General features: G+C 41.3%; 1 long non-coding RNA gene across 1 annotated transcript; it reads right to left on the bottom strand.

Moving 5' to 3' along the window:
• Nucleotides 1-5352: 5352 nt before the first annotated feature.
• LOC115031930 lies at nt 5353-8242 on the bottom strand. The gene is made up of 3 exons (XR_003837572.1): nt 8069-8242; nt 7343-7458; nt 5353-5577 (listed from the first exon to the last, which is right to left on the bottom strand). It is a non-coding gene; the product is annotated as an uncharacterized LOC115031930 (long non-coding RNA).
• Nucleotides 8243-15985: the final 7743 nt, after the last annotated feature.

Raw genomic sequence — 15985 nt, 5'->3', positions numbered from 1 at the left:
CATGGTACATCTGAGTCCTTAGATCCTTTTCAGGAAAGTTCCAGGAAACAAGGTGTGTTGTGAATGGCATCCTATCAGGACCTATCATTTTGCATCTTGTTATTTTTTTCCCTAATCTACAGGAGAAAGAGTGTCACTAAGGTGACATATAACTGCCGAGCAAGCCATAGTCACTCAGGTGAACCCAGAAGCTGGATTATGTGACCGTTTTGGTTTGAACGGAGTTAACTGCTTCTGAATGTGTTCAAACCTGTTTGCAGGGAAGCCGTGTTTTTATCTTGCTCAAACCATGATCAGAGCAAAGAATGGTCTGGTATTGATATTCCAAGAAACTGTTTATGTTCAACAGATCATTGTGGTCTAGCTGATACAGACAGACAAGCTCCGAGCTGACAGCACTGCACCTACATTTTTCTTTCTCCCCCTGAAGAAAATAATTGACTCCAGGAGTAAGTAATTAGCTCAGAAGCCAGCAAAAAGGAGACCCCAGACTGGAAACTATTGAATAGTAGTCAATCCATGAAGCAGAAGCCCCAGGGAAATGAGCCAACTGACTCAAAGGTACTAATGTGGAAAAAAAAAAAACAAAAAAAAGCAAACACACATATACATACACACAAACCCACAAAGACAGGCACACCACATAGTTATGTAGCTAACCTGTGGAATACAGTGACTCTAACTGGTGCATGCACACAGCCTATGTTATTCATCAGTAACATGATTTTTAATTTGATGAAGCTTCATCAGGCATCATAGGATCTCGTGAAGTTTTCCTGGTTGTATTCACCTGTAGTGGAACACCAGCTCCAAGATATCTGACTCTTTCTTATGGTTTATATGGTCACAGTCATCCACAGGCAAACATTCTCATGTGGGCATGTAATTAAGGATAGAATAAATCTTTAGTCTATTTTAATAGATTAATTCAAAATGGAAAGCTATCAAAATGTGGAAAGAGTCCTTCAGAAAAAAATCACCAGGTGAACTGAATATGCATTTCAGATTACATGACGCCTGCTTTTCTTGGATTCAGGATCTATGTCCTTTCTCGGTTGGTATACTTGCTTCCATCAGTAAATATTCTCTGATAATCTTTGTCAAATAAAATGTCTCCCTAAGCCCAAACCCATTTAGTAACAAGACCATTTGTAGGCTCTAGTAGCTCGTTGGTTATTTGGTCTGACAAACATCTGTAAGGTAGGAGTTCGGATAACTTAAAAGTAGATAAAACCACATTCTGGGACGTAAGACCTTATCTGTGATGTCCTGTCCCACCCCACTCCCATGCCTCTGTGCCTGCATTCCCACTCCCAGCACCACAGCCTTGGATCTCCTGTGGCATGTGTTGAGAACACAGTAGCATTAGACACTGCACAACCATCAGGATCCCAGGAAGCCACTCAACAGTTTTGGGAAGCTGCAGAAGCATTAATGGCCTGGAGAACGGCAGAAGAGAGACAGTGTTTGTTCCAGTAATTAACTTTGCATCGGGAGGGACAGGGAGGCCCCTGCAGAGGGCATCTGATGCCTTTCCTCAAGGGCAAGTCACACTGATACTGGGTGGATCTGTGACCTTTGACAGATGGAGTAGCATTTGAGCATTGCCAGATTAGGAAGAGGGAGACAATAAAAGCAATATCATTTTCTGAACACAGGGTTTATTCAGAAGAAATCTGGTAATCAGCCGAGGGTAGGAGAGGGTTAGACTTCCTTAGGGGCCCCACTCAGCACCATTTCTTGTATTAAAAACGTCCTGTGTCTCTTCAGTCCTCTCTGATGACAGCTCTGATGCTGAAGATGCTGAGAGGGGTTAATTCAAAGCTCTAGGAAACAGTCCCTAAGGATAGGAGTGCCCCTCACAAGGTCACATGAGCCACGTTTTGAATCCATGGTTTTCATACTTGGTTATGATATTGAGATCATTCAAAGAGGTTAGGAGATGGCTCAGTCAGCACAGTACTGCCACCACCCACTCACCCCTACCCACCCCCAGAAAACGAAGCTGAATTTAGTCCTTACAACATAAATTAAAAATGCCAGGTGCAGTAGCATGTGCAGGCAACCTCAATGCTGGGGAGGCAAAGACAGGAAGATCCCTGGGGCTCTCTGTCCAGCAAATCTAATTAAAGCTAGTCTCAAAGTATAAAGAAGAACAGTTGAAGCAAATCCTAGGCATTGGACTTTGGTGTCCATTCACATGTAGCATGCACACACACACACACACACACACACACACATGCACAGTTGCCATGTGAAGCCCCATTCCAGACCATTTACAACAGAGTCTCTCTGTTGCTAGCTAGACATAGGCATCAGCAGTTTTTAAGGCTCCCCAGCTAATTGCCCTGTGCCTCCAAGTCTGAGAGCCAATACTTCGGGGGGGGGGGGAAGAACGAGAGAAAACAACCTAAGACCAGTAAACACTGAAGTACAGTGACTTGATTGGAATGGAACCAAGCTAACTCCCCTGCAATGTTTTAAGGCCAGCCATCCCCCAAGAGCTAAAGAGAAGATGAAAGGACCCTCCGCAGTTTGAACAGAGGCACACCGACTGCTGAAACTTGTTTATGCAGAGTATGTTGCCACCATGGAGCAAGGCTGCCTGAACCTTTAAGCCAAACAAAGGTAAGAGAGCATGCTGAGGTAGATGAAGGGAGTGCTCTCTGTGGTTCTTAGGACTCTTGGAGGAAATTATCTCTACCCAATCCATAACTGACCAGTGCCATCAGAGCTCCCCTGGAGTATCAGCCCTGCCCACAGTTAGAGATACTCTTTTCTGTGTTTTGGGGTTTTTTGTTTTTGTTTTTGTTTCCCTAAGACTTTCCCATCTTGCCTGCTTGCTGTTGGTATGCTTTTCTGGGTACCAGTCACTGAGGAGCAAAATCATGGTGACAGACTTTTTGACTTTAAAGAGCCAGGATGTGCTCAGATAGCAGAAATGGCTACCTATGTTCTTCTCTGAAACCCACAAAAATACTTTACCATGCATTGCAATCAGTGAAATTTTGCTCAATGGTAAGCTCAGACAAACAATCAGAGGAGAGTTATTCCCAATTTTTTTCCTGGTGACTTGTCATTTAATAACATTGCCAAGGTGTTTCTTCTCCTATGGTGACCGAGCTTACTGACCCCAGATCGTCTTCAGCTGGTTTCTTTCTTTCTGTTGGCACTACAGAGGCACTGTACAATCCTCAGAACAGCCTATGTCTCCACTTGACAGACTTTTATCAAACAGATGAAAAATAACATAATCCTTATTAACATGGTATTTACTATGTGGCTACTGGAGTAACCTTTTGCTTATATGGGCTCATTCAAGCTGCACGGTGCTCTTTGATGGCAATACTACCATGAGGCCCATTATAAACATCAGACCACTAGAATACAAGAAATGAAAACACTTAACCAAAGTCACAGGGCTAGAGCAACAGTACAGAGGGAGGAGAGCTGGGATTCTAGGTCAAGCCAGGAGGCTCAGCAGCGGCCTCTCTGAGAAGAGCAAGGGACTAGTCTGGGGTTTTCTTGTTCTTCCTTTAGACCACATACTTTCTAATATTCTGCTGATGTCTCCACCCAAAGTTATTTCTAAGACTCTGTTCTGGTCCATTTTGCAGCAGAATATCAAGCCTTGGTGACTTTTACAAAACATACATTTTTCTACTCTTCCAGATGCTGAGAAATGCAGGGTTCAGACACAGGCGTCTGGTCTGGGTCTTCTTGCCATGTGATAACATGGCAACAGTATCACATTAGGAGGGTGAGGGTGATCTCTGGTCTCTACTCCTCCTTTTACAAAGTGACTAACCTCATCATATGGAGCCTGCCCTCATGACCTCAACTAGCTCTAAAATAGAGCCCTGTCTCCAAATACCATCAGCCTACAAAGAAGGCCATCGTATTTCTAATGCATGAACTTCAGGGGGTAGGCATTAAAACTTCAGGAAGCACCACAAAGTCACAGGAAAATACAAGACATTGCTTGAGTATAAAACAGAATTTCCAGAGCCATTGCTTCCATGATAGACACACGGGTTATTTCTGACACTTGTAAACACAAGCAAAAAGTAGGGGCCCTCTTAATTTGTACTCATCTCTTGAGGATTTTGCAAAGCAATCTGGGGTGTCTCTCTAGGTTGGAAGGCACTCGCACATTTCAGTTCCCATGTGCTGCACATTGTCAGTTACCATTCAGGAGCAGCTGAGTCCTGTACACTCCTGTCATTAATACTTGAGAGCCATGCTGCACAGGTTCTGTGACCAAGTGAACAACCACAAACAATTTAGAGTCTTTTATTCTTTAACTGCCAGCTCTCTACCTAAGCCCCTTTTAGCATAAGCCAATTTTCTCCAGAATTGTTACAATTATTTTTACTCTCACTAAAAATAGATTATGTATTACTTAGCCTAGTTAATACCACATTCCTAAATCCCTGTTATAATTTTAAATGTGATTTCACTCTGTGAATAACTCATAACGCATAAAAGCTACCATGTGTATTCTTGTTTTCTGTGCAACAATAACTCAAAATTAATATGAAAGTTATAATACCACATTCCTGCAGAATGTATACAGATATGTTCTTGGCAATGGGAGCCTGCCCAAGGAAACACCTTTGAGAAATATCAATCTCACTAAAAAGTGTGTTGGGTTTAAAAGGATTGGGTGGGGGTGGGTCTCGGGAGCAGGGAAGAAGAAGGAATAGAAAGAAACTATTCCTAACATCCAAACCAACAAAATGTGCTGGCCAGATTCAGTTGGCAGGAAAAGATTTTTATAATTTCTTTTCCATAATTTAGCCTAGCTGGATAATTACATTTAGAAAAATAAGAGAGTAACCACAGATGTATATGTAATGGAATTTTTTTAATGCAGATATGTCCCTCATGGAATTAAAAGGGGCAATAAGAAGGCTATCATTAACTACTTTAGAACAAAAGTTGTATTCACTCCAACCAAAGGAATAATTAACATCAGTCAGGAAGACACAGAATGCCAATCTTATCCCCTTGTCATTTCAGAAAGCTGACTTGACAGTCGCACGCCCACTCTCGTTGACAGTCAAATACATTTCTCAGGAATAGATTAGCTTCCACGGGTGGATGTAGCGAAGTTTTCATTTCCAAACCAGCTTCATCCAAAGAGTTCAGAACTCTGACCAAGTTGTTTTCACAAAGTCTTTTTGTTTCTCTAGAAATAATGGGAGAGAGCAATCTCAGGCTTCCGGGTCTGCCGGGTGGCAGCTGCACTTACCTGCTTCAGAAGATTCCAGAAGGAAATCGGACCATACCTTTCTAGGACAGGAGGTTGGCTTCTGCCTCCTCTTGGCAATCCCTAAGCATCCATCAACAGAACTCCTACTTCACTAATCCTCCGGGCTCCTCTGTGAATCTATGGAGCCCACTCAGATAATCCAAAATAATATGCCCACCTCCGGGTACTCAGATCACATGTAGCAAGTCCATTTGTGGCACACTCGTAGATGTAAGGAAGTAAGGTATGGTTGTCACTGGGGGCCACTGTTAGCCATATAATTATGTGCCATGTGTACTTTTGCTGGACCTCAGGCTCCTTACCTGTCAAATAAAACAAAAATACCTTGATTTAAGGACTATCCAGTGTTGTACCTTGTCACAGACTAAACCCAGTCTTGCTTGTCTGTAAGGTTTGTTGGTTTTACTCTGAAGAAACAGGTTGAGTTTGGACCTGCCTGGATGGGGCCCACCCACAGGTGAGCCGGCTGGTTTTCAAATCTGAGTCAGATGTCAGAAAGGACTCCTCCAGCTCCCAGGATTCCATGGGCTATGCTAAGATGGTCCTGGAAGAAGAAGAAGAAGAAGAAGAAGAAGAAGAAGAAGAAGAAGAAGAAGAAGAAGAAGAAGAAGAAGAAGAAGAAGAAGAAGACAAACAACTATTAAAATGTTTAAATTCGGAGTTGAGGCACATTAAACTTGAGTGTTTAGATAAAAATAAAGAGCACTGTCAGTGAAAGTCTCAATTATGTATTCTCTACCATACCATTGTCTTCATTAGCATCCACTTTCCACACCTGCATCTACAACTTGTAAACTGTGGATTCTTTTGAACTCATAATGTTGACCCGAGATTCTATCTGGAGGTAGGAAGGCTGAGCAGAGAGAGATGAAGTGATAGCGTTCATGACATCACCCAGCATGGGAGCTAAGGATGCTAAGATCTTCCTAGGGTAAGTACACCACTCCATTAGTTAACTAGGTGACCTGGAGTAGTAGATCAGCTACCCTCTTGAAGTGGCGTCATTATCTGTAATGTTGTTACTGTTATTCTTAGGAACTGCAGTGGGGAAGTTTAGGGATGAAAGATGAAAAGAAAAATACCCTACCCTTCCACTCTTGCTTAAAACCAGAACGATGGCAATTTTATCTTCCTTATTGTTTTTCTTATAAAACTGTATCGAGAGGATTCCACTGACTGCTAACAGGCTAAAAAATGCCTCGAACAGATGAACCTCCATAGATGAACCGTGTTAGAACTTAGTTCTAAATTATAGCCATCCAGAACTCCGAGGTTGACTTGGGAAATGGGGACTGTCAAAGATGAAGATGATGTGGAAAAGACAAGTAGAGAGCACACTCAGAGGACAGAGAGGAAACCAGGGCCTCCTGCTTCACTGAGATACTTTAGTAAGTGCCAGGTTCCTTCCGGTGGCTGTTCCAGAGAGTCAAGTGGGATGAATATTAGACTCTACTGCTTCCGAATGGTTTAGATGGAAACTAAAGGATGGGAGCATGTGCAGTCCAGTTCCACTGTCACCCTAACTTAACTTATTAGAGACCATGGGAAAGGAACAGCCAAAGAAAGACAGAAAAAGGTATGGATTGTTTTTTCAGACATGGTGATGAGAATAAAAGCCTTGTTTGCCATTCTCAGAAAAGGTGAGGATGCATTACTCCCAACCTGGATAACAATGGCTTCCATTTAGAGAGTGCCACCTACTGGTAACGTGAAGCATGTGCCCCCACCACCACCACCACTTCCCCCAACCTCCCACCCACACCTCCCCCCAGAAAATCTTGTTTGGGGCAGTTTGGCTCAGGGAGTAAAGGCTCTTGGAAGCCTCCCCACCTCCTCCACTCCCACCACCCATTTTTTTTATTTCCAGAACACAGATAAAGGTGAAAGCAAGAACTGTCTCACCAAAGCTGTCTTTTGATCTCCATATGTGTGCCACAGTGTGTGTTTAATTATTAATAAATATACATTCTCTTAAATCTTGTTAGATTCTCATCTGACTCCCAGTAGGTCTAGGTGATTCATTTCAAAGATAGTGAAGATATGATCCAGAAATGTAAAAAAACTCACTCAGAATCTCATGACTTGCCACAGACTACAAGCCTCCAATTGTGACCTGCTTGGCTGCTGAACCTTCTTTCTTTACAGCACGGGCAGAAAGTCCAAGGATTTTCTTGCAAGAGCCACTAGAAATGGATTCAAGACCAGAGCATTCACATCATAGTCAAATACCTCATGATTCATTCCCTCAAGCTAATTATTCTTTGTAATAAACGCATTTTGAGTAATAACAGAACACATAATTTCTTTCTTCAAAATGCCTTCTGAAGGTCAGCACTGTTAGCAGAGGTAACTATTTTCTATTTTGGTCTGGCTTTAATTTGAGTAATAGTCTGATTGAACATAGATATTTATGACATTTATTAAAAGCTTTTATTACTAATTTTGCCCAGAAAAAAATCCTAATGGAGATGTATTAGAGAATTTCCATAAAATTAATGTCCAGACTTAATGGATGTCTAAGGTATCATTATTAACGGGAATGTTCCATATCCAAAGGATTCTTTGATTAGAGATTAGATACAGTTAGATCAGAACTTATTTAAAACTGGACAAATGCCAAAGTATCCAGAAATTCAATTTAAACACATTCTAGAGGCTAATGCCTTATTTAGGTTGAGTTTATGATGCCAAATGAAAATTAGCAGTTATGAAAATTGGATTGATTTGGTCAGATGGGCCAGTTGCGGGATGATCTGAAGGCCATGGCTCCCTAAGTTTAATTCCTGTCAATACCTGCTTGAAGCTGGTCAGTTGACTCAAAATGAATCCCCATCTGCAGAAACTGACATTCCAGGCAGATTCTCACTGAACCGAGAGCCTGATTCTTGAACAATTCTTCATTGGATCACACTACATTGATGGGCTCATTGAAGTCTCTTGTTTTCAAGGTCTTTCCCAAGGCCTCAAACTCTACCACTGTAATTCTGGACAAAATAAACAAATCTCTTGGCTAAAGATTCCTTCTTGCAAACGGCATATCAAAAACAGCATGATAAAAGATACAGTGATTAGCTTTAATTGTCAACTTGACACAGCATTGAATTGCTTGGGATAACAGTTATGCAGGGTTTTCTACATTGGCTCTGCCTGTAAAAACAAAAACAAAAACAAAACAAACAAAAACAAAACCCTTCTACGGGAAGGGTTGTTTTAATTCAGTTAATGTTTGTAGGAGGACCCACTATAGGTAACACTATCTCTTAGGCAAGGCATTCTAAACGATGTAAGACTAGAGACATTGAGCTGAGCACAAGAAAACATGTATTAAGTTCTTGTTGATTTTGACTGTGACTATGATGTTACTAGTTGTCTTAGTTAGGGTTTTACTGCTGTGAACAGACACCATGACCAAGGCAAGTCTTATAAAAAGCAACATTTAATTAGGGCTGGCTTACAGGTTCAGAGGTTCAGTCCATTATCATCAAGATGGGAGCATGGTAGTATCCAGGCAGGCATGGCACAGGAGGAGCTAAGAGATCTATGTCTTCATCCAAAGGCTGCTAGTGGAAGACTGACTTCCAGGCAACTAGGGTGAGGATCTTATACCTACACCCACAGTGACACACCCATTCCAACCAGGTCACACCTATTCCAACAAGGCCACACCTTCAGATGGTGCTACTCCCTGGTCCAAGGATATACAAACCATCACACTAGTCATTCTACATCATGCTGCCTTGGCTTCTCCATACAGTAAAGTGTAACCTGGAATTGGGAGCTAAAACCAACCTGTTTTCCCCTAATATGTTTTCGGATGTAGCATTTGATTATTGAAACTAGGACATGGGGTTCTCCATCTTCCCCTTCCTCTGATCTTGACATTTTGATAGGTCATTTTATCCACTCATAGAAAATTGTCAATGTTAAATAATCACTATAGAGTAACTATTTTTTAAAAAATTTAAGTAACTAGTAGAGTACTTATGTTACATGTATAAAGCCCTAGGTTCAAGCCAGCATCATATAAAACCAAGCATGGTGATATATGTCTTTAATTCCAACATTAAGGAGGTAGAGGCAGGATAATCAAGAGTTCAAAGTCACCTTTTTTCAAGGTCATCTTTGGCTATGTAACAAGTTTAAGGCCAGCCCGAGCTTCATGAAATGCTGTCTGGAGGGAGGTAGGGGTTGAGAAAACATAAGTATATTCTCTTCAATACTTTCAGAAATCTTAAGTCACTACCAACATTTTGAAACAATTTAAAATATCCCCAAGGCACCAGAAAATATCAGAGAAAGCATCCCAGTGTTCATCCTCTTATTACTGAAGATAATCTTATGGGTGCCATGGCCCTAGAAATCTTGATAAGCAAAGCAGAGATCAGTAGGTACAACAGTTTGGTTAAGTCCCCTGAAATCCATGTATTCAAATCCTAAAGCCCTAAAGCCACCTATTTGGACCTATCAGAGGTGACTGGATGATAAGGGATCTGCCCTTAAGAATAGACAAATCTACTCATGTATTCATGGACTCCTGGGAAATCAGGGACTGGCTTCTGTATACGTATGAGCTCTCTCTGAAACATGCTGACTCTGTGTCACCATGTAGTGTCTTCTGTCCTGTCATGGCACAGAAAGAATGCCCTTAGCAGATCCTAATGACATGCCTATAGACTTGCCAGGTTTCAAAATCATGAACTTAATTTTTTTTGTTGTTAAAAAAAAAAAAAAAAAGTGTCTGTCCTTTTTAATTCCCAGCTATAGTATCAGTCACAAGAAAGGAGATTTGGCTGAGACAAGTGATTCCATTTTTCTTAAAACTATCCCCAGAAGATTCCCCACTCTTCAAATTTTGCTCATAACTTCCCATTACTAAATCAGAAGCCACAAACCAATGACCCAAAGATGTATTTTTGTCTGGCTCACTACACAGTGGCCCAAACAGCATTTAAAACAAAAACTGAATTAGTTGCCAGCTTTCAGGGATCATAAAACATATAGGAGCCATGGGTTCCCAGCTTCTGAGAGAAAGTAAGAGCATAATGCAGATGCACACACATTCCATATGGCGGCATTTGGCATCAGTGCTTACTCTACAGAGTCCCAGTTCCTTTCCACTGCCCCTGGATGCTGAGTCAAGCCTTCCTACATTCAGTTTTCTTCTTAGCAATGCCCGCCTAGTCCCTACAGGGATTTGAACTTACAACACCATCATAAACTGAAACTTTAAGCTTTTCAGAGACCATTGTCTCCAATCACCTCCTTCTCTACAGAGGGCATTAGAGATCCAGAGAGAGGAACCAATTTAATCCACATTACCCAAGTTGCTGATTGTGGAGCTGGGGATGAGGTAGGCTCCAGTTCTTGTATTAACACATTATTCCAACTCCTTAGGGATCAGTCTCACGGGCTCTTCAGCCTTCATTTCTAAAGGCAACCCTGACTGTGAACCTGGCCCACATTGACCTCTCTTAACATGTGATCTCATCCCATCCTCAGAATTTTGATATGGTTGGTTGTTCATGATAATCCCATATTATGAATTAGAACATTGAGAGATTAAGAAATCACCCCATTGCTACAATGGAAAGAAGGGCAGATCTATGACTGGCATTCAGAGCTCCGCATCTTCACGGAGACTCGCCTTCCTCTGCATGTACACACACTCATGTGTACACACTTCATACTTTAACCAATTTGTCGACCCCTGTCACATCTTCTGCATTGCTCTGGGTTGATGCTCTCACAAAGCCTATGCTCCAGGGGTGTCACTGGCTGTCCCTGTCACCACGAATACTTGAATCTTATGAAATCTCACTTTACTATATGACTTAACAAGCAAAATATTCTGCTTATATATTCTACCAAACTCATGAATTTTTCTTCTCAATCCAGATATTATATTATCTCCTTGTGTGTATCATATATATATATATATATATATATATATATATATATATATATATATATATATATATCCCTAGTTTGAATACAAATGAAAGCCAGGCAGAAGAGACAACACAGCGAGAGCCAGACAGCCAGACTTTCATTCTCTCAGGGATCTGGGCAGAAGATCAGAATGTATAACTATTGCTTGTATCTATTCCTCCACATACAAAAACATCCCTACCTGTTTGCCAATGCATGTGCAGATATTGACACATTCACAGGTTTCCTCCCAGCCTCCTTCTTTGCCCTCATCACTGCCATATGATCTTATGATGTGGGCCATGAAATAAAAGTGTGGGCATATAATACTATTCGTGGAAGACAATTCTGTTCCCTCCCATGAGAAATACAGGGCCCTTTCCCTCAGATTTCCACTCAACCAATCTGCTGATGGATGCCAACAGACACCAGGCGAAGCTCCTAGAAGCATCCATGTGGAAATGGATGAGAAGAGGGGGCCTGATTACATCCTACCCAGAAGAGAGCTCCTCTTTGCCCAGGAAGTAGACAAAGTTCCAACATCCTCCTGGTGATGAGCTCATCTGATCTCTTTGTGAGGAGAATGGCTCTGAGCCCTCAGCTGACAGCTGCTTCAGCCCCAGCACAATTGCTGAGCCCACAGACCACAAGCACTCTCATCCTTGGCAATGCTGATGCTAGAGACCAAGGAAGGCACATGGAAGGAGGGTGCACGCAGCTTCTGGAGTGATGCCACAGTCACCTGTGCTGACTATGGGTTTCTCTGAGCTGCGGAAATCTCTCTGTAGCACTGAGTATGAGAACACTGAGAGTGCATCAAGAAGGAAGCCATCCAGTTGCTTCCCTGCCTCAACAGCAAACCCTAGAAAGAGTGTATCTCCTGAATCACTGATCATTCATCAAACATCCATAGAGAAATCAAACATGGAGGAGTAAGCAGCTAACATACCCTGCCAAGCACATATAGCCATAAAACAGTGTTGGTCCTCCCATGATGCATCTTCAGGTGTTATCCTTAGGTTGACATTTAAATTTTTTCTACAAATATGTACCTAAAGCTCAGGCTTTAAAATGATGCAGACCTAAAGTTCATTTCACTTTGAACATTACATTTTTCTACTACTCTCTAGGCCTAGGTCATTTATTTACTGACAACTTCTTTAAGTTCAGTTCCTCCAAACCACCTGGAAAATGATGGGATTAGAAATGTTGTGTTCAGGGGTATGCAAGGGCTAAAGCTTGAGCATATACATATAAAAATCCTAATACAAGTATTAATGTATTGGTCAAGCCAGAGCCTGACCAATACAGATGTGGATGCTTGCAGTCAACCATTGGACTGAGCATAAGAACCCCAATGGAGAAGTTAAGGAGAGAACTGAAGGAGCTGAAAGGGTTTGCAACTCCATAGGAAGAACAACAATATCAACCAGCCAGACCTCCCACAGATCCCAAGGACTAAACCACCAACCAAAGAGTACACATGGAGGGACCCATGACTCCAGCTGCATATGTAGCTGCATATCCAGCCTCTCTCCAGTGATGTCATAGCCCTTGAACAGATGGAAGCTAGGGCTAGTTGAAATGAACTCTTGAGAGGGGAGGCCCTAGGTCCTATGAAGGCTTGGTGCCCCAGCGTAGGGGAATACTAGGGTGGTGAAGCAGGAGTGTGTGTATGGGAAGGAGCACCTTCATAGAAACAAAGGGGAGGGAGAATGGAATAGTGGGCCTGCAGAGGGGAAACTGGGATGGGGGATGACATTGAAATGTAAATAAATAAAATATCCAATTTTTAAAAAGTACTAACATACAGAAAAGCACTTGACCAAAGGGGTCTGTCATTTTAATCTATTATAGTGTCAAACATTGTTATAAAAGTGGCTTGTCCTTCCAATGATAGATGTGTATGTTAATAAATACTTGATTTTTGAAACCCTTAAACATTCATAGTGAGGGTCGAGATATTCTGGGAAACATTTAGCTGATGCTCAAATAATTCCACGTAGGTGGAGCAATTCCACCTTATCTACAAGAAAACTGAACATGTGTCCACACAGATGTTAATATTGTGGTGCTTACAGTACCCATATTCACACCAGCCAAATGGAAAACAACTTAAATGTCCACTAACAGAGAAATGGATAAACATAAAGTTACAAGAACTCAAAAGTGCATGAGACTTTGCTGTACAAATAATGAAGCATTGACCGGCGCTAAGTGTCCCCGCAATGTGAAGACACTGTGCTAAGTGAAAAAAGAGAGTCAAGATAGATGAGATATTGCATGTCACCTTCCATAGGGAAGTCTGAACATGGAAACCTGGAGACACACAGTAGATTGACAACCGCTTGGTGCTAGGAGGGCCAAGGGAGAGTAGAGCAATCACTAAGTGCCTGGATGCTTCTTCTTAAAGTTGGAAAACAGTATAAAACTGAGTGTAGTGGTAGCTAATTATTTCTGTAAAGATACCGCACATCCACTGAACGGTGCATGGTAAATGACTGAATTATACAATATGTGAATTGTATCTCAGAGCTGTTTAGAAAAGCAAATTTTTCCATTAAAAAAATAAGAATTGGTTTTACCTGTTTCACTGAAGACAAAATATTAGTGGAGTCCCAATAAAGGCTGAATGAAAAACAAGGACACAAAGGACGGATACTCGATGCCATTTTCTATTCTGTGATTGCCAACAATTGCATGCTAAACAAAGTGTCATTTATATTATCACAGGAAGAGGCACTGGAGACTGATTTTAAAAAATACTTACAAAATCAAGAGTAATACGAAAATAGTCTGAAGATCTCAAATGGATGCTATTCAAAAGAGACAAGAATTAGAAGTTGTAAGAAAGATTTTTTCAAGTCTAAGAAAATAACAACTAGGAAAACAAGAGATGAGATATAAGTAATTAGATTCATCAAGTATTAAAAACTATACAATAAAGGTCTTTCAAATTTACAGCTAAAAAAGCAAGAGCAAACACACACCAAACAAATAGCAAGAATAAAAATCGGGCTGGGGAAATGGCTCAGCTGTTAAACACATGTAATGACCTTGCAGAGGGCCTAAGTTTGCCTTATATCAACCATATTGGGCAAATCACAAATATCTGGCTCCTCTAGGCATCCACATACATACAGCAGACACCCAGGTTACATACACACATACACCTACAAAAATGCTATTACATATATATTTTTAAAATAAAAATCAAGTTAAAATAACTTGAATCCCATCAACAGTATCTCAAAATTACTGCCTACATATAAGCCAGACTCTTCAAATAAGTTTCTGAAATGAAAGACACAGAGAGCATAGGAACCTCAGATTTGGCATGAGAGGAAGTAAGATTCCTTACCTCCACACCCCAAAAAGAAGAGGACACACATTTTACATGCCTGTACCGAAACCAGGACTAAAGGTTTCAGTACAGACATGTAAAATGGATAGGACACCTTATGGTGGAGGAAGAAAGAAAGAAAAGAAGCTGAAACTACAAATGCAGATGTTTTATAATCACAAAACTAGTAATCCTTTAATTTACTGATCTTTGTAAGATCAGTGGTGGTTTGAATGTGTGTGGCTACTATTAGGTGGTACTATTAGGAAGAGTGGCTTTATTGGAATAGGTGTGGCCTTGTTGGAGTAGGTGTGGCCTTGTTGGAGGAAGTGTGTCACTATGGAAGTGGGCTTTGAGACCCTCCTCCTAGCCATGTGAGAGACAGTCTTCTCCTGTTTGCCTGCGAAACAAGATGTAGAACTCTCAGCTCCTCCAGCATCATGCCTGCCTGAATGCTACCATGCTTCCCATCATGATGATAATGGACTGAACCTTTGAAAGTGCAATCCAGCCCCCAATTCACCCCCAATTAACTGTTCTTCCTTATAGCAAGATTTTGCTGAAAGGACCCTGATATAGCTGTCTCTTGTGAGACTATGCCAGGGCCTAGCAAACACAGAAGTGGATGCTCACAGTCAGCTATTGGATGAATTACAGGGCCCCCCAATGGAGGAGCTAGAGAAAGTACCCAAGGAGCTGGGGGGATCTGCAACCCTATAGGAGGAACAACAATATGAACTAACCAGTACACCCAGAGCTCGTGTCTGTAGCTGCATATGTAGCAGAAGATAGACTAGTCGGCCATCAGTGGAAAGAGAGGCCCATTGGTCGTGCAAACTTTATCTGCCTCAGTACAGGGGAACGCCAGGGCCAAAAGTGGGAGTGGGTGGGTGGGGGAATAGGTGGGGGAGGGTGTGGGAGACTAGCATTGGAAATGTAAATGAACTAAATACCTAATTATAAATAAATAAATAAATAAATAAATAAATAAATAAATAAATAATAAAAATATAAAAAAAGATTCCAAGACAGCCTGGGGAATCTCAGATTGCTGTCATTGCAAGCACATGTGGAAGTGCAAGCAAAAAAAAAAAAAAAGAGTTCCCTTGGTCATGGTGTCTCTTCACAGCAATGGAAACTCTAAGTACTGTACAGAGCTTACCTGTTATGTCATTCAAAGACATCAGTTCCATCTGTTTGCTGTGCTAGGAACATAATTTTTTTTTTAAAAAATCCTTCTTCTATTGTCTACCAGCATAAAATTAAACTCAGATAGCAAGCCATGTCTATGCTCAGCGTTTTGTGGGATGGTTGTACACATATGTAAAATGCAAATAGAAATAGCTTCAGAATCTAAATGATTCAAACACAGACGTACTTTCTATTCTTCAAAGCAATTTCCTTTGCCTTTCTGCATACTGTGTAGGTTTACATATAGT

The sequence above is a fragment of the Mus caroli genome, chromosome 1, assembly GCF_900094665.2.
Source record: "Mus caroli chromosome 1, CAROLI_EIJ_v1.1, whole genome shotgun sequence".
NCBI classification, from domain to species: domain Eukaryota; kingdom Metazoa; phylum Chordata; class Mammalia; order Rodentia; family Muridae; genus Mus; species Mus caroli.
This window is presented reverse-complemented; position numbering and strand designations above follow the sequence as displayed.